Here is a 19,697-nt window from a genome sequence, read left to right on the forward strand (position 1 = left end):
GATGACGGCAACCTACAATATCTCCAGAGCAGTTTGCAGTGTGTTAAAGTTTTGCTCTCGGGTTGAGGTAAGGCAATGGTCGGCTATTAATTCCATTTCCACTTTTGGCAGAAAAAAAGCCTAGTAGGTTTCAATGCCCCTTTGAAATGTAATCTCTACCCCTCCTTCCCAATAGTCAATCGTGGCAGCTCAGAAAGAGCTGTGCAAAATTCCCAAAGTTGTTTCAGTTTCATTTAAGGGTCCTGAAAATTGGGCAACCCTGAGTTAGCCCACAGGACAAAAGACAGGAAAGTTTCAGTGATGCTGTCTGTATGTTGATAGTGTTGTATTAGCATTTGAATTCTGAATTTGTTGTTATTCATGTTTTATACTGTATTTTATGCTTGTTTTTGTTGCATCAATTAAGTGTTTTAAATTTGTTGTTAGCCGCCCTGAGCCCAGTTTTCTGAACCGGGAAGGGCGGGGTATAAATAAAAAAAATATTTATTATTCATAATTTGGCTGCTAGAACCCACCTCTGGCATTATGATTAGAAGTTAAATAGAATGTAGGGGGCAGTGGGGACTAGGTCTACCCCCACTGTCATTCTTTCCATTGGCAAGGAGTGGAGAATACTTCTCTATTTGTGAAGGTCTTCCTGTGCATTTTAGAATTTGGAGATGGCAAGCAACAGTAGTAGCAGAGAAGCTCTGTAATGATACACAAGCTTAGGGTCTCTCTCTTTTGGACCAGGGAGAGTGAAGTTTACAGAACTGCAGAAAGGGCTGAACCACAATGCTTGTTTGCAATACGTTGCTTTGCTATTTTGTTCATGCAAAGTTGTAAGCATGTTCTGCAGTGAAACTTTGAAACCCATTATTGGGGTGGAACTCATTTATTTCTGTGCAAGGTCCAGATCAGGAATTCTGCTGAAGAACTCTTAACAAGTTTGATAAAATTGGGCCCAAAATATTGAACACATGGCTCCTTGTGGATATAAGCCATTTATTCAGACCATGGGTGGACCACTAATAGTGACCCTCCTGGAAAACTAAGTGACTGATACCCATGACACAAGTTGTTAAGGGTCTTGTAAATTGAGATAAATGAATACAAGAACCTTGACTCTGGCCATGACAATTTAAGCTTGCAATTATTATCTTTTCCAGAGTTCACCTGCTTCTACAAAGGCTGAAAGTAGATGGGCCCATTGATGAAGGAACCTTCATTTGTAAACAAGTGTTTTAGCATGCACACCATTTTGTACAATTAAAACAAAAGATGGTTCAACCAATCAATGGTGAATTACAGCCCAAATCTCATATTAATACCTTTGACATCTACATTAATAGCTAATTGCTTCATTGTGATGAATGCTAGTAAAATAAATTCCCTGCATTAATGAGTATGACTTTTCCCTGCAAATAGCCTCTAACCCAATGATGAGTTCCATTGATTTAATAATCTGTTAATCTTTCAGTGTCATGGACTGTCAGAATGAGATAACACATACTTATAAAATGCAATATTCATTACAGACCTGGGCTTCTAAGGCATGCCAGCAGAGGCCCATGAGTTAAAAGTAAGAAAAGTAGGAGAAGATATTACACAAAATGGCTTCAAAAGTTGTAGCACTAAAGCAAGCAGCGCTCATATACAATGTTCAGTGAATTTTGAACCAAATTGAAAGTTCAGTGCAAGGGAACTCCAAGCCAGTAAATATGCATTGCTTGCAGCAACAGGCTATTGCACACATGTTAACTCAGGGCCATTTAAAACATGATGGTTGCATGTGTGGAGGGCGCCATTAAGTACTTACTTAAATGAAGAGACAGAAAATGCATTCCACTCTACCAAAAAAATCACTTTCTGAAAGGATAGGTGAATTGAAACACAACCACCCTTTGAAGCCTTCACTTCTCCAAATTTTGCAATGCAGTTCTACAACCAATGTTTTTGAAAAATGCATATATTTAGGGAAATTGTGCATAAGAAGGAACATTTTAGTGAAAATAGCATGCTACAACAAGCATCATATTAGGGGGAACTGCTGGCAAAAAATATATACAGGCATCCCTCCTCCTACATGGGGATTAAATTCCCGGCCCCCTGTACACATAAGCAAAAATCACGTACCTGGGGCTCACCCTCTAAAAAGCCTTTAAATGCCCATTTCTCCCCTGCTCTCAAGCTTTGTCTTCTGCTCTTTCTCCAATCCAGACTAAAATATCTAGAGTTGAAGGTCTGGGGACAGATGGAGGATGGAGAACGTGTGCGAAAGCAGCTGCTGCTGCTGCTGTGCTGCCCTGCAAGCCAGCTGTTAGACGGGAAAGTTGAGCAGCCTAATCAAAGCCCTGCTGCGCCTTTGATACCTTTGGGGCTTCCTCTACCCTCACTGACATCCTCTTTGAGCTCCAGGGAAGGTCTCCCCATGAGGACTATCAACCACCATTTCCTGGTATCATTTTATTTATTTATTTATTTATTTATTTATTTATTTATTTCCTGGTGTTGCACATATACAGTTGCATGCACATATACAGTTGCATGTGGAGACATCTATGTTTTAGTCAAAACTGCATCCAAAAATGTGTTTACAGTGGTACCTCGGGTTACATACGCTTCAGGTTACAGACTCCGCTAACCCAGAAACAGTACCTCAGGTTAAGAACTTTGCTTCAGGATGAGAACAGAAATTGTGCTCCGGTGGCACGGCAGCAGCAGGAGGCCCCATTAGCTAAAGTGGTGCTTCAGGTTAAGAACAGTTTCAGGTTAAGAACAGACCTCCGGAACGATTCAAGTACTTAACCCGAGGTACCACTGTATTAGAGCAGAGTCTCAGGAAGCTCCTTAGGGCTTTGGGAAGACAAAAGAAAAGTGAACAACATAGCAAAATTTCAGTGGTTCTTGATATGCCGTTTCACATTCTGAATTTCAAACCTCCTAATTATTCCAGCCTCTTGAGTTCCAGTTATGAATACTTAAAAAGATTTCATTTGGTCTTCACTTTGAAGCAAAACAACTCAATTTGGCTTCCAGACCATAAATGAAGATTGGACAACAATTATCCCTGAGTTTTCACATTTCTTTGAATTTTCTGAGTCCGTTCTTTCCTCCAGGAATATACAAAATGTGTATTTTAAGGGGGAATGCATGCAAAAATGCAGGTTTTTGTGCTTTTGTGTTTTTTAAAAAATCACAGATTGATGCAGAAGTGAGAAAGAAGCAATTTATAAATCAGATCATGGGAAACTGACATTGATCAGAAATAGACCGATACATCCAACCCAATTCCATATTTGTACTGAAACTCCTCTTCTGCAATATTCTTCTGCAATATTCAATATTCTTCAAGGATGAAAGGCATAGCTTCTGTTTCTTCTTTTTAGTGTGGCTCCTGCTGACTGGGTTACTGTACTAATTCCAGTATCTTTCTTCAAGCCCTTTAATGGCTTTTTCATTCAAGATAAGGTATCATCATCTCCCTTGCCGTTGGTTTCTATTCCTGCACAGCACTCCTTTTTAATGAAGAATGCCTTCTTTCAGCTTTTCCTCTGTCAGCTTCCCAACCATCAGAACAGCAGGCACCATTCTGCAGATACTGCAGTATCAGAGAGTTTGGTCCCATAAGCAGCAGGGTTGTTAATGTTAATGGAGATGTGGAACAGGCAGAAAAGCAGGGCCCCAAGGAAAAGGAGGAAAGCTTGTGGAAAGAAATTGAAAGTGAAGCTTAGGCTAAGAGACCAGTGAGGGTTTTGTTAAAAAAGGTATCTTAACATGGATGCGGGTGGTGCTGTGGGTTAAACCACAGAGCCTAGGACTTGCCGATCAGAAGGTCGGCGGTTCGAATCCCCGCGACGGGGTACGCTCCCGTTGCTCAGTCCCTGCTCCTGCCAACCTAGCAGTTCAAAAGCATGCCAAAGTGCAAGTAGATAAATAGGTACCACTCTGGCAGGAAGGTAAACGACGTTTCCGTGCACTGCTCTGGTTTGCCAGAAGCGGCTTAGTCATGCTGGCCACATGACCCGGAGCTGTACACCAGCTCCCTCGGCCAATAAAGCGAGATGAGCGCCGCAACCCCAGAGTCGGCCACGCCTGGACCTAATGGTCAGGGGTCCCTTTACCCTTTACCTAACATAGAGAAAAGTACCATTTCATAGACCAAAAACCTGAGATGGGAAGAGAATTTGAGGTGCATCCAATATTTGGAAGAAGGATGAGTGAAACTTCATGGTTCCCATGTGGAAAGTTTTGGTGGAGCCAGGACTCCACAATGACAAGGAAACCATTTCAGCAATACCCTCTCACCATTCCAGAGACGTCAGGAAGAACAATTCTAGGACTCTGCAACAAGAGAACGTGCCTTTTCTGTGGTGGCTCCGTGATTGTGGAATGTTTTCCCAAGAGAGACTCACCTGGTATCATCACTACATGTCTTTAGGCGCCAGCCTAAATAATCTATGGCCTGTGAAAGTGGGAGAGGACTGTTATTATAATGATCGTTCTACCCAGACACTGAGGTCCAGCGCCAAGGGCCTTCTGGCAGTTCCCTCACTGCAAGAAGCCAAGTTACAGGGAACCAGGCAGAGGGCCTTTTCAGTAGTGGCACCGGCCCTGTGGAATGCCCTCCCACCTGATGTCAAAGAGAACAACAACTACCAGGCTTTTAGAAGACATCTGAAGGCAGCCCTGTTTAGGGAAGCTTTTAATGTTTGATGCATTACTGTATTTTAATATTGTGTTGGAAGCCGCCCAGAGTGGCTGGGGAAACCCAGCCAGATGGGTGGGGTATAAATAATAAATTATTATTATTATTATTATTATTATTATTATTATTATTATTTTATTACTTGGCAGTTTGTCAGTATTTTTTTTATTATGTTTTTATCACTGATGTTCTGTATTGTGTTTTAAATGTTGTACACCACCCTGGGATCTTTTGACAAAGGGTGGTATATAAAAGGTAAAGGGACCCCTGACCATTAGGTCCAGTCGTGACCCACTCTGGGGTTGCGGCGCTCATCTCGCTTTATTGGCCGAGGGAGCCGGCGTACAGCTTCCAGGTCATGTGGTATATAAATTGTAATAATAATAATAATAATAATAATAATAATAATAATAATAATATATTGTAGTCAGAGTCCTCTAGCAAATTGAAGAGGGAGCGGTGACATTATCCTGGGGCAGAAGTGGGCAACCAATCTCCTTCTTCAGTCTCATCTGTGTTCCTTCCAGTTTGTTTGCATTTCAAGACCCCCTAGCCACCCCCAGGAGAATAAAGACACAAGGACACAGATTTGAGGTTAATGTTAATGGGCAAAATTTAGGCCACAACTTTATTGGTTACAGAACGTGAGTTGGTATTGCCTTAGGCATGGCATCCACAGACTGTATCTGACTCCTGCCCACCTTGCAGGAAGTCTGGAAGAGTAAACCACCAGTAGGGGGAGCCCTGCTGATGAGGATCGACGTCAGCCCCCATGGGTTCCTGCTTGGGTCGTGGCATGGCCCTAGCGATCCTCCGTTGTTGTTCAACGGGAATTCAGCAAAGGGGCTAGCGCCACATGGAAGGGAGGTGAGGAGGGAGATCACTGAAGCTGCAGGCTGAAAGAGGAGCTTCCAGAGTCGTGCCGTGGTTTAATTGGCCCCGGCCATGACCCCACAGCACCCTGATTGGTCGCCTGGCAAATGGCGTGGCCGGGACACTCAGCGTGATGCAGGATGCTACCCGAAGGCAACCCAGTCCCACTTGGAAGCGGAACCAATTTCTCCTCATTTTCCGTGACTTTCTAAAGCATTTCATCCTCTTTCTATATAGTTTCAGAACATTCGGAACAGGCAGGTTTTAATTAGATAGAAAATAATTGTGAGTAGTTGGTGTCCGTCCGTCCCCCACTCGTCCTGGTTTTTTAGCATTCTGGGGGGTGGAGGCAGAGTGCATGTGTGCATATGTGGCACACCAAAGTCTGAAAGGAATTATTTTCACTTCCTTTCCAGAACAGGAGCTCTATTGGTCTGTACTTTTGTACCAAAGGGTAGGATAGAAACATGTTAGTTAATTAATTAACTTTCTGTGTATTTTTCTGTGTACTTTTTTGAGAGCTATTCCATAAAAACCCAGTGGACTTCTGAGTATAAGGCTGTGAAGTCTATTCTAAAGTAGTCATGCTGAGTACCAAAGCAAGAGAATCATTATTCTGGATTATTCAAAATATTGTTAGCACAGTACCTCAGCTGTTATTGCTTATCGGCTTCTGAGAGCGCTGGATTTGGCAGGACCGTGCTACCTGCTCAGTTTATAATTGGGAGCTTATAACTGACTGTATTCCTTGCGCCAGACTTCAGGTAACTGAAAGTACAAATATTTCCATCCCATTCAGAATCATCAACAGTTTAAACCAAAAAAGCGAAAGGATTAGAAATTAGGTAAAATTAATTAAATCGTTTATGGACTAGATTTAGCCAGCTATTAGGATTGGGAATGCATAAAGTACTTAACCTTTTGCTAAATGGAATACTAAGAAGTGGAATGTCTATCTGAGAATTCAACAGGTATAATAGTTTAAAAAGTACCTCATAACAGGTTTGTTAGCTGCATTGTCAGCCTTCTTCTGTTACATTGTATGACCAGCTGTCAGGCTTGCATCTTTTCTGTCCTGTGGGTGGTCTACCTCATAATAATAATAATAATAATAATAATAATAATAATAATAATAATAGTAATAATAATAATAATAATAATGTGCCACCTTTATGCCTGTAGACATGTTTTCATCTACTTGTTTCACTTTGTTTTATAAACTAAATTGTTAGAAACATAATTGGAATGAACATCTGCATTCATCCGGTAGTAGCTTTGTATTTTTCGTGTGTGGACAAATGGAGTTAATGGTGGGTGCTTCTTAAATCAGATCTATATTGGGTACTTGTGACTGAAGATTTTCAGTGTTTGCACTGTTTCAGACATCACATTTCTAATATATATAAGTTATAAGTTCTGTTTCTCCAGAAAAAGAGGTGCTGCTACTCAGCATGAACGCATCCCTTTTTCTCTTAGAATGGCAATGACACCCACCTGAGAGATGCCGGTACTAAGTTCTGGTGAGCTCTGGCTGAAAAAAAAGCCCTGCATATAATATATACACTATCCATTTCATTGTATATTGTCCCCCCTTCTTTCATTCCCCCCCATACGCTACACTGTGCATAAATGGTAAATGCAGTGTATTTTTTTCTGGGCGTACTCAAGGATACACAGTATTGGCACCTTTTTTTCCTAGAAGAAAAGCACTGGGTAAATGTATTATTCTTGCACCTCTTGTGCAAAAAAGCCTTATCAAGGGAGCCAAGCAGAATTCTCCTGTCTCCATCTAGTAATCTTCTAACACAAGATTACTTCATCAGCAGTTCACTACAAGCAGACTCCTTTCTGTGTCTCTCATAGAACGTCCCCTCTTCCCTTATCGTTCCCTCCCTTTTGCATGTATTCTAATATGATTTTCATTTCATGCCTCTGCTGTACACACAGGGCTATTTATTCCATGCCAGTTTAGTCTGGCAAATCAATCTCTGCCCATTCAAATAAAAGAGAGCAGTCTATTTATCCCACCCACCCCACCCTCCGTCCCTCAGATTAAGTTATGCTATGATATACTGAAATGTTGTTGTTGTTTAGTCGTTTAGTCATGTCCGACTCTTTGTGGCCCCATGGACCAGAGCACGCCAGGCACTCCTGTCTTCCACTGCCTCCCACAGTTTGGTCAAACTCATGCTGGTAGCTTCGAGAACACTGTCCAACCATCTTGTCCTCTGTCGTCCCCTTCTCCTTGTGCCCTCCATCTTTCCCAACATCAGGGTCTTTTCCAGGGAGTCTACTCTTCTCATGAGGTGGCCAAAGTATTGGAGTCTCAGCTTCAGGATCTGTCCTTCCAGTGAGCACTCAGGGCTGATTTCCTTAAGAATGGGCATGTTTGATCTTCTTGCAGTCCATGGGACTCTCAAGAGTCTCCTCCAGCACCATAATTCAAAAGCATCAATTCTTCGGCAATCAGCCTTCTTTATGGTCCAGCTCTCATTTCCATACATCACTACTGGGACAACCATAGCTTTAACTATACGGACATTTGTCGGCAAGGTGATGTCTCTGCTTTTTAAGATGCTGTCTAGGTTTGTCATTGCTTTTCTCCCAAGAAGCAGGTGTCTTTTAATTTTGTGGCTGCTGTCACCATCTGCAGTGATCATGGAGCCCAAGAAAGTGAAATCTCTCACTGCCTCCATTTCTTCCCCTTCTATTTTCCAGGATGTGATGGGCCCAGTGGCCATGATCTTCGTTTTTTTGATGTTGCGCTTCAAACCATATTTGCGCTCTCCTCTTTCTCCCTCATTAAAAGGTTCTTTAATTCCTTCTCACTTTCTTAATTCCGGCTAGGGATTCATCCAGCCCAACCGATATACTGAAAACCCATAAGCAAAACCACATCCCATTAGATTAAACAGCAGTGTATTCCAATCTTCCTAAACCTAATGCTCTCCAAATGTTTTGGACTTCAACTCCCATAATCCCTGTACATCGGCCATACTGGCTGGGCTGATGGGAATTGGAGTCCAAAACATATCTACTATGTTGGGGAGTGCTAATGTAGTTAACTGAAGGCAATGTAGGTATGAAGAAGGAATACAGCCCTGAGAAGTAGTGGCAGCCAGGGAAGCAAAAAGGCTTTAAAAAGTATCAAAGCATTTATTTATTTTTGCCAGTGTCCCCCACTTGCTTCATTTGGCAGCATCAGACATTTTGAAAACAACATTGAAATCAGAGAATAATCTATGCACCCCTAATTTTTATTTACAAAACTTCTTTTCAGCCAAAAGGCATTTTTTCCTGTATGTTTCACTAATCAGAAGCCTAGGAGAAATGGATAATCAAAATGTTGCCCTATCCCTCCTGTTGGCTAGACCATTCTACTGCTGTGCACCGTGTTAGAGGTCAAGTGAGGTATATTAACCTAATCCCCAGGTACAAGCGGCAGAAAGAGTACATTTTTCTATCACCACATGATTGGGGAAAAGCTAGCAACTGTGGAAATTATTCTATACGATGTAGAAATTCATAACTGCAAGGTACCAAGAGGCTGAGGTTATCTCTTTACAAAGCCTTGGGGATCTTTATGTCCAGCCAAACCACTCATTCTGTGATAAATTGAAGAGAGGAGTTATAAATGTGACCTCTGCTAAAAATGAAATGAAAAGTGATCGGAAAAGTAACAGTCACAAGTTGGGGCTGTCATCTGTTTTCTCAAAAGTTCGCTTCCTCTGTGAAAGAGGCTTCAGATTTGCTGCCTCTATCTCTGGACACGAGAATTTCTTTCACATTTTGGTGACATAGAAAAGGTAGATTTTGGCACAGCGTTGCCACATGTGGTTTTCTTTCTGCCAGTGGGGATCATGGACATTGAATTAGATATTCCATGACCCTTGGTATAATATGGCACACTCTGCCATTAAAAAGATGCTATGCTACCAGCATCTTCACTTTCCAAACAGTCGAGAAAGAAGGCCTCTTCCATCTTAGAACTGCAGCCAACTGCTTCCTGGTCCTGGTCCCCAGGATGAGTTTTTCTCTCCTTTAAGCTGGAGGTAGGTTATCTCAGCACCTGCCAACCTGGTGTCTTTCAGATGTTTGGGACTACAGCTCCCATTAGCCCCAGGCAGCATGGACAATTGTAGCCCAAAATATCTGAAGGGCAGCACTAGATTGGTGATGACTGGTTAAGGGAATCTGAGAACTTCAAGCATTCTTCTGACTGTTCAACCTTGCCTCCTGATGAGTCTTTTTTATGAATTTTACAAATACAAAGTATAAATAAACACAAGCTAGTAAAAAACCTATCTGTATAAGGAGATGATCCGAGTCTCATCTTAAACATCTACAACTGCATCTTCAGCCGTACTCCAATTTTTATATCAAACCATATTGTCCATAATAATTTTTACACTACAAGTGAGTCAAAATCCTGCTATTGTTTCCATCTGCTTACAGTGGTCTCCTAAATAACTTATAGATTTTTCCCATTCTTTTATAAGGTTTTTATACTCCTGGTTTCTAAGTTTTCCAGTCAGCTTTGCCATCTCGGCATAATCCATCAGCTTGGTTTGCCATTCTTCTCTGGTAGGGACTTTGTCTTCTTTCCAATTCTGGGCTAATAACATCCGGGTGGCCATTTCTCCATACGTAAAGAGTCTTTTTCTGCTCCTTTGGTACATTGGTACCTGTAATTCCTAATAAAACGGCTTCTGGTTTCTTAACAAAAGTTATTTTAAGCATTTTTTTCATTTCATTATAATATATCATCCCCCAGAAAGCTTTTATTACCTTACAAGTCCACCACATATGATGAAAAGTACCTTTTTGATGAGTTTTGAGCACTCAGATAGACCACTCTAAAGAACCCAACTCATGTTGAGGTGATTTTATTTGTCCTTCCTTCTGCATTTGATGTACCAATATAATTGTTATTTTAAGTACCAGAAGTGCTGGGTGTGTTTTACTGTGATTTGTTATGTGCCTCAAGCAACTAAGAAGAGGAATGTTAAAAACATTGCTATCGTTTTATTAGGAGCAGTACAATTTAAGGGGCAGGAGCTCAGATCTGAGGCTTGGACATTATTGGGGTTGATTTTTAACACCAAAACAATTAAATACTTCAAATAAATTTATCTAGGAAGCCAGAGTCCATCATTTCTTAGTGCTGCTTATTTAATTTTCTGGTTGGGATCGGATCTTTAAAGAGACTTTCTATTAACAACATTAAGTCCTTGAAATGAGGGCACATGCTGAGTTATGTGACTGTTAATGTCTGCAAGTGCCTTGAAGAGAGCAGGACTAGCATATTCTTATTAGTTGCTAAGTGTTCTATAGACTTCAAATGACTTATCATTGCATAGCCATAATTGTTTTAAAAGCATCTCATATAGATTAGCTACCACTTAAAGGCATCACCTGGAATTGACTGAAGCAAGAGAATTGAGCAATCTGAATTCATTCATCAGGAAGGTAAGTACAGCAATGGTTGTTATTGCAGGAAGGACAGGATTACACACACACAGACACACACACAGTCATACCTTGGATCCCGAACGCCCTGGAACTCAGACATTTTGGCTCCCGAATGCCGCAAACCCGGAAGCGATTGTTCCAGTTTTTTAACGTTCTTTTGGAAGCCAAATGTCCGCCAGGGCTTCAGTGGCTTCTGATTGGCTGCAGAAGCATCCTGCAGCCAAACAGAAGCTGCAATTTGGTTTTCAAATGTTTTGGAAGTCGAATGGACTTCCAGAACGGATTCCATTCAACTTCCAAGGTCGTATTGCACTCTACACCTCATGAAACCAAAATGGCATGAACCACACAGGAGGTACAGTGGACGTTCAGGTTGCGAACATGATCCATGCAGGAGGCACATTCACAACCCGCAGCATTCGCAACCCACAGCGCCATGTCTGCACTTGCACGGGTTGCGGTTCAGAGCTTCTGTGCATGTGCAAAGCACAATTTAGTGGTTCTGCGCATGCACGAGCACCAAAACCTGGAAGTAACCCATTCTGGTACTTCCAGGTTCAGCTCGGTGCGCAACCCGAAAATGCACAACCTAAAGCGTCTGTAACCCGAGGTATGACTGTATTAGTCAGTATATTGGGGTACGGTATAGAAAACCCTGCTTGTGTGTGGGGCGGGAGTACTGAAAGAGAATAAACAGGTTTGGATTCTAATTCTGAGCAGGAGGGAGAGTAGGGTGGAAAAGTGAGTGGACAGGGGAAAGAAATGGAGCTTCATGGAGGAGGGCGAGGCTCCCGCTTTTGTATTTCCTGTTAAGGTCAGAACCCCTGGGCTGCCGGTGTGTTACCCTAGAACTGAAAGATATATCTCAGCACAAGGAGCTCTCCTGACTTATAGTCCTGGTGGCTCACCACATGAGGTGACAACATGAAGATCTCAGATTTATTGATTCTAACCCACAAGGCCTAGACACTTTCCTGTCCTGTATGCCTGTGTAGAAGCAAATTATTTTGTTGTGCTGCCAAAGTAAAATAGGCAGCAAAGCCATGGAATGTGGAAGCATGGATTGGTGAGTCCCCTGGCAACCTCAGTAGGTGGCATCTGGTCTCCCCTCCCCCCACCCTACGTTCTTCAGCTGGTGGTGGAAGGAAGCAGAATGGCAGTGCCATGGGTGGGGGGAACATTTACAGGGCTTCCATGCCCCACTCATGCCTGCTAAATCCGCTGAGTTTCCCATGGGACCAGTAAGCGTTTAAGCCCTATCTGAATCACCTGCCTGTTGGTCTGCTGCCCCTGCTGCCCTGGGTGTGCAATGTCATCCACTGCAGAGGACTAGCCAAGTTGTCCTTCCAAACCAGTATCATTCTTAAGCTTTGCTGCTACCTCCTTTAGGTGGGGTGCAATGCCAACCGAAACCAGTTTAAAGAGCCAAAGATCTGCTGATCTGCAGTGCTACTACTCTCTGCCCTGTTTGCTTTCATAAATCTGAATTTCTGGCAGCTTCATTTCATGGTGTTGCAACACTGGACTCCCAGGAGGCCGTAGAAGGTAAGGCTGAGCAATTTCATCATGTTTTAAGGTCAAAACACCTACCCGTTCCCGAAGGCAATGGAATAACAAATATAACCACCGGTTCCAATGTTCTGTACAAATCGAATCAACAGAGAAGGAATGGTTTAAACAAATAGGGAATATTTATCACACGAGCTACACTTGTTTTTATTTAAAAGAAGAAGGGGGAAGTGGTACCGTGCTCCATTTTCTGTTTTATGTTGCTACACAGACATTCTTCACTGCTAATGAGGGAACGGTTTTCATTTGGGCTCACTTTTTCATTTTGGAGCTGAACATGGCTTCTCTACGCTTGCAGGAAAGGCAGTTGCTAAATCCTAGTAGATTGGATGTATCTGTGAATTTAGGAGTGCAGTAATGGCAGAGAGACGGGGCTGGTAGTGTTATTCCAACACAAATCAGTTAAAATATATAAACATGGAGTGGAAAACAAAGGCAGAGTGGCAAATTCATCAGGAAGGGTGTAAATTTAATTTTCGTTTTGGGCCTTTTTATGTGTCCATTATACTGGCTCAGATAACAAGCTAGCAAGCTAACAGCCCAGTTCTATGCCTTTTAAAAATTATTTATTCCTCTCCACTGCTTGGACCTTGGAGTTGTCCCATTTTGTCCTCATGAAAGCAATAAAACAGGTGAACTTCAAACCGGTGATGGATGCAGAATTTAGTAGCAGAGGAAGGAACAGTGTGTTACACAAGGCCAGGCTATTTGTCCATCTAGTCTACTCTGACTGCCAGTAGCTCTCTGCAGTCTGAGGTAAAGGTCTCCCATATCACCTGCTATCTGGATCCTTTTAAGTGGAGATGTCATAGAGTGAGCCTGGGGGGGGGGGTTGCAGAAGCACAGCAGCCCAAGGTGTTTTGACAAAAAAAAAGGTCTTTCTCAATGACAATGGTCTATTTCAAAGAACGGAGTCCTCTGAGATGTATCAGAATGTGTCTCCATTTCCCGTCATTTATAATGTTTTCAGCAGTTGAGATACCTGGCACCAGTTTTTCAATTCCTTGGACATTTTTGGTGCTGGCTTCCTTCACTTTCTTTTTGTATTTTGTCTTCCAGGTACTGCATGTAACCATGAACCTGTTTTTTGAATGAGAGGAAGGTATGTCAGAAAAGACAGCACCAAGCTATCCCAAGGTTGAGGGGGGAACTACATGTTACTCTGTATTCACAGCAATATTTATTGTTTCTTCAATTAATTTTTGCACGTGCTCTGGTCCATGGGGTCACGAAGAGTCGGACACGACTAAACGACTAAACGACTAAACAACAACAACAAAATCATAACTATTGAGCCACAGTAACCCAGAACAGATCTTGGGTGTGACTGGCTGTTTTTCTGTGGCACAGCATCCCTGTTTATATACAACAGGTGCCCACAATCTGCATTTTCCAGAAACATTTTAATTAAAAAAAATTCTCAACAAGCTTTTCCAGCTGGATGAAAAGTTTTCTGCTTTAGGTAATCATCTTGTATGGTTTTGTACATACCATTGTTTGTTGTTTGTATGGCTGTTCAGAATTCAGAACCAAACCAACCAGGCAATCTGCAATTTCTTCCTTTGTCCGAACTGGGAAACTGTGGTTTCCAGCTTCAGACCAAATCAGAATATTAAACCAGAGATGGAGTTTGGATTATGTTGGATTGTTCAGAAACTGGTAACCTAGTTTGAATGAAATGGAAAACTACAGTTAATTAGATACTGCTTTTAAATAAGCTTACATCACAAAAGGAGGGATCAAGGGGCTGCATATACAGGCCAAAGACTTATTCATATCTTGGCTTATTAAGCCATTTTTATTATGGGTGTGTTTGTGTAACTCTCAAGGAACGTGAAATGGCTATATCAAAACCCTTCCTCACTCCCTTGCAGTTCTTCAGACATTTCTCTTGAACAGGACCATTCAAATTTACCTCAACACTGTGCTTTGGAGGAAATTTAGTGGCACATTTAGTAAACCAGGACAACTGGCAATGCTTTCCGTTATAAGGGAACTCCAGCCAGATACTATGAGTAACACATTATCTCGCTATCGGCTGGTAGGAGGAACTCCCCCCCCCCCCGAATTATACCTTTTAATATTTTCTACACATTCAAAAGAATTGCTAGTGGTCCTAGAGTAAAAGCAAGGCCTTTGTAGGAAAACATAAAAAGATGGAAAAAGCCACCCAGAAGATGTCACAGCTCATTAAAGATGCAAATTAAAAAATGTCCAAAGCATGGAGATTTGCTTAACCTTTTACCAATGTCTAAATCCTTAATATGATACTTATATGTCAGCTGGTTTGCCACAGATCTAATAAAGAAGCTTCTTCAAGCATTGCTACAAGGAGAGCTGCTTGGATCCAGGGCAACATTTTAAGTGCTTTTATCTGAGAGAGAGAGAGAGAGAGAGAGAGAGAGAGAGAGAGAGAGTTAAGCTAGCTTATTTGCCCTAGGAACTCTCTAGGCCAAGAATGTCAGGGTCACATTGTGCTGACCCAGCAGTGAGAGAAATGTACCTATATTCATTCATATAGTTCCCAAACTCAGTCTTGGTATTGACTTTGTGGCTGAGCTATGCACCGTCTGAAACCAAATGGAATTTGTGTTTTCCCTAAGGTAGGCTATTGTGTCCTTGTACATCCGGTGTGAGTTCGGTGTCCAGTGTGAGTTCGAGAAAGGTTTTTATTTTGCTTTAAAGTAACTCAGCATACAGTTCAGGATCACCTTCTCACGTGCCAAACAGTGGGCTGTAAATCTCTGACAATGTAAATTAGTCACTAACTAAAATAAGAAGACATGATTAATCACTTCAGAGACTACCTGGCAGAATTACAAGTCAGTGACTATAATATTACTTACTGACATATACCCTACAATAATTCTGGCACACACTTCATCACCTGGTATTGCCTAAAACGTAATCCTTATGAACTGAAAAGTGGCAAAAATGGTCCCTGAGGTGTCCTGTGATTACTCCAAAACAGATAGGGGATGAAAGAATGCTGCCAATATGCATTTCAAGTCATCAAATGTTAATTTTATTCATGATTTATAATATTTCTGAGTAAATGTGCCCCACATGTATTCCTTTTTATTTATAAGACTGATTTTTATCTGAACAAATAAAACCTATCTCAAAGCCATAACTCTTCTGTGTTAAATTTTTAAGTGTATTTCCCTCTGCCAGATTTGATATTGTTGTATTTTATGGAGCAATGTTTTTAATTGAATTTCTGGTTCCTCATTCATAATGTATAATATTTTACAGCGTTTTATGTGCATGGATTTGCACAGTAATTTACAGGATGCAGCCATAAACTACCGTGCTGTGAGGAATGTGACGTAGACTCTTGCCTCTTGAATGTCACGAAACAAGCCAATTTCAGCAGTAAGAAATACAGGAGGCCTTCCTAGAGTTAGTCAGGGACAATATGCCTTGGTCATCGGGGGGACTTAAGAGGTGCTCCAAAACAGATTATTAGCTGCCTCTAGACAGCTGCTGTGTTGTAGAAGGGATTCAAACACATAGCTGAAATTTAGGATAATGCAATTCAAGTGTTCTGTCACATAGCACAACAGATACACTCTTTTTAAAGGAAAACCTGAGATTTTGTGGTTAGGAAAGTGAAAAGCGCTGGAACATTTGGGATGACTGAATCATTAACAGGGAGACTTATAAGTACTCAGCTAGCAAATCAGAATCACACCCTGCAAACAAATCAGAACGAGTGATCCGTAAGGCCTACATACCATTTAACTTCTGCATAATATTTGTGCAAGAAGATCAGGATGAATATTGACTAAACAGGTGATCTGGAAGAACCCAATACCAATAAATGCAGAGTTATAAAGAACAACAACCAGAGTGCTTATATATGAAGGGACTGCCATAGGATACTATATAGAGCATAGTCAGAAGGACATCTTCCAGAATACAGTGGTGCCCCGCAAGACGAATGCCTCGCAAGACGAAAAACCCGCTAGACGAAAGGGTTTTCCGTTTTTCGATGCGCTTCGCAGGACGAATTTCCCTATGGGCTTGCTTCGCAAGACGAAAATGTCTTGCGAGTCTTGAGATTTTTTTCGCTCCCCCCCCTTTTTCTAAGCCGCTAAGCCGCTAATAGCCTTTTAGCCGCTAAGCCGCTAAGCCGCTAAGCCTTTAATAGCCGCTAAACCTCTAATATCGCTAATCCGCTAAGCCGCTAATAGGGTTGCTTCACAAGAGGAAAAAACTGCTAGACGAAGAGACTCGCGGAACGGATTAATTTCGTCTTGCGAGGCACCACTGTAGTTCCTGGAGCAAGCAAGGGAAGGAGGGCTTGACAGGGATATGGAAGGGGCACACAAATATCAGAGGACCACACCTGGAGTACAGTGTCCAGTTCTAGATGCCCCAATATAAGAAGGATATTGACAAGTTGGAATGTGTGGAGGGGAGGACAGCCGAGACGATGTAGGGTCTGGAAACCGAGCCTTATGAGGAATGGTTGAGGGAGCCTGGAAAAGAGGAGACTGGGAGGAGATATGATAGCCATCTTCAAATATTTTGAGGGCTGTCACACAGAGGATGGAGCAAGCTTGTTTTCCCCTGCTCCAGAGGGTAGGACCTGAACCAATGGATTCAAGTTACGACGAAGGAAATTCCGACTCAACATCAAGAATAACTTTCTAACAGTAAGAGTTGTTCAACAGTGAAATGGACTCCCTTGGGAGGTGGTAGATTCCCATGGAGGTTTTTAAGCAGAAGTCATGGATGCTTTAGTTGAGATTCCTTTATTGCATAGGGTTTGACTAGATTACTCTCAGGATCCCTTCCAACTCTACGATTTATGATTCTATGAATACATAAATAATAAGTCATTAATCATCAAGCTGGGCAGTTTTCCAAGTAGTCAAGAGTGTCCACAGCATACATGTCAATTGTTGTATCACAAATTAATTTTAATGCAAGAAGAATAGGGGGACTAGGCCCTTGTCAGAGTTCTGTTGGAGGAAACACCCCAAATACACACGCACAACCCCTTTTCCTCCTGCACAGATATGGAGCATCTGCTGAGGAAGTCTGTGGGGGTAGACCTCCTTCTTCATCTATGGACCTTCCTCTCTGCCTATGGAGAGGGAAGTGTGCAGAATCTCACAGACCCAGGGATATCCTCCCAGGGTCCATAGGATCATGACCAAAGAAATGCCACCTTTCTGGGTGAGGCAGCTTACAAAGCATAATTAAAACATTAGAAAGAGACCCAATTACAAAAATGAAAACAGCAGGAGTGCCAAAGCTCAGCACAACAAATTGCAGGTTGAAACAAAAAGCATGTTTCAAAGGTAACTAATTAGCATTACAAGTGAATCAACTGAGACAATTAGATTCTGAGTGCGTTAAAAAATATTCAATGCCTTGCACACTAGTTAGCCATTTGGAAATTATATTTTAAAAATGAGAGCATCAAATATAGCTATTGGCTCGTGTGTGTGCCTGCTACTGTGCATAGGGGTACTGTGCTTCAGGAAGCTGTGGCCCTCCTCGTGTGTTTGGGTGGCAGCGGCGGTCAGCTAGCAAATAAAGGTGTGGAATGAAAAGATGCATATCTGTTGGTTCCGCACTCTTTCAGTCCCCCTTGGCTGAAATCCCGGGTCATCCCAGGGTGGAATCAGAAGCTGGGGTAGCTTCTGTAACTCCAGGGTTGTCCCAGTAAAAACAGGGCAGTGGTGTAGTATGGTGGTGTGTTATAAGTGCTGAGAGATGTTAGGAGGCCCCTTCTGCCCTTACAGAGCTACAATGATGAAGCATTGATTGTAAGTATTCTAGAAATTGTAGCTCTGGGTGGATGATGGGAGGAGGCAAAGGATCGTGCCAAGGTATATATAGTTTGGGATTCTGCCTCCAAAAGCAGTCAGTCATGCCTAATGGGATGCTCACAAACAGGGTGTGCTTTGATAGCCATCCCTAGTTGTTGGTGCGTAGCCTCTACACATCATGTTGCCAACAAAGGTCCGTATAGTTAAAGCCATGGTTTTTCCTGTAGTGATGTATGGAAGTGAGAGCTGGACCATAAAGAAGGCTGATCGCCGAAGAATTGATGCTTTTGAATTATGGTGCTGGAGGAGATTCTTGAGAGTCCCATGGACTGCAAGAAGATCAAACCTATCAATTCTTAAGGAAATCAGCCCTGAGTGCTCACTGGAAGGACAGATCGTGAAGCTGAGGCTCCAATACTTTGCCCACCTCATGAGAAGAGAAGACTCCCTGGAAAAGACCCTGATGCTGGGAAAGATGGAGGGCCTAAGGAGAAGGGGATGACAGAGGATGAGATGGTTGGACAGTGTTCTTGAAGCTACAAACATGAGTCTGACCAAACTGTGGGAGGCAGTGGAAGACAGGAGTGCCTGGCGTGCTCTGGTCCATGGGATCACGAAGAGTCGGACACGTCTAAACGACTAAACAACAACAACAACAAGCCTCTACACATGGAGATTCCATTTGGCTTTTCACAACTGTTGCATGTTAGATCCCAAGACCTCCCTCCTTAAATAAAGACACATTTGACTCAAATTTTAGTTTTGGTTTTTGGCAGAATTTAGACCACAACTTTATGGATTACAGAAAAGTGAGTGGCTGCATAGGCTCAGGTTCGACTAGCTCCCTACACCCTTGCAGGTAGCGCTGACCCAGAGCTCTATCATAGGTCAGCCAAGGGTGAACACCTGAAGAAGGTGAAAAGCCTGGGAGCAGACACTGTTCACTCCCCAAATGCTCCCCTGGACTCAGGCATGGGCACAACCCTCTTTCACGGGTTGACCAAACCAAGTTGAGTCCCTGGATTCCTTTAACAGAATACCCTTCACATAGTGATAGCGAGACCGTTCTCCCATCCCTATCACCATGAACAGTGCCTATCCACAACCTTACAAGTTGTGATGATTTGCTGCATGGCAGGCGAAACCCAAATGGCCCCAGCCAATCAGCCAAGTGGGAAAATTCCTGCCGTGCCCCTGTCCCAACGACAGACACACGACGGCCTAGCAAGGTCAATCGCAAAAGACCCTAAATATAGGGAGAGGTGAGTGGGTGTTCCAATGCATGAGCCGAAAGAGGAAGCTCTGGGTCA

General features: G+C 42.5%; 2 long non-coding RNA genes across 2 annotated transcripts in view; both read left to right on the top strand.

Moving 5' to 3' along the window:
• LOC308485005 overlaps positions 1 to 19,697 on the top strand; it is an 804,356-nt gene that overhangs the window by 605,441 nt on the left and 179,218 nt on the right. The window lies entirely within an intron of this gene.
• LOC308484945 lies at positions 6,128 to 15,734 on the top strand. Its single transcript, XR_013990202.1, has 3 exons — positions 6,128 to 6,324; positions 10,060 to 12,577; positions 13,661 to 15,734. It is a non-coding gene; the product is annotated as an uncharacterized lncRNA (long non-coding RNA).

Source organism: Podarcis pityusensis (genome assembly GCF_964106645.2).
Source record: "Podarcis pityusensis genome assembly, chromosome: 9".
Lineage (NCBI taxonomy): Eukaryota > Metazoa > Chordata > Lepidosauria > Squamata > Lacertidae > Podarcis > Podarcis pityusensis.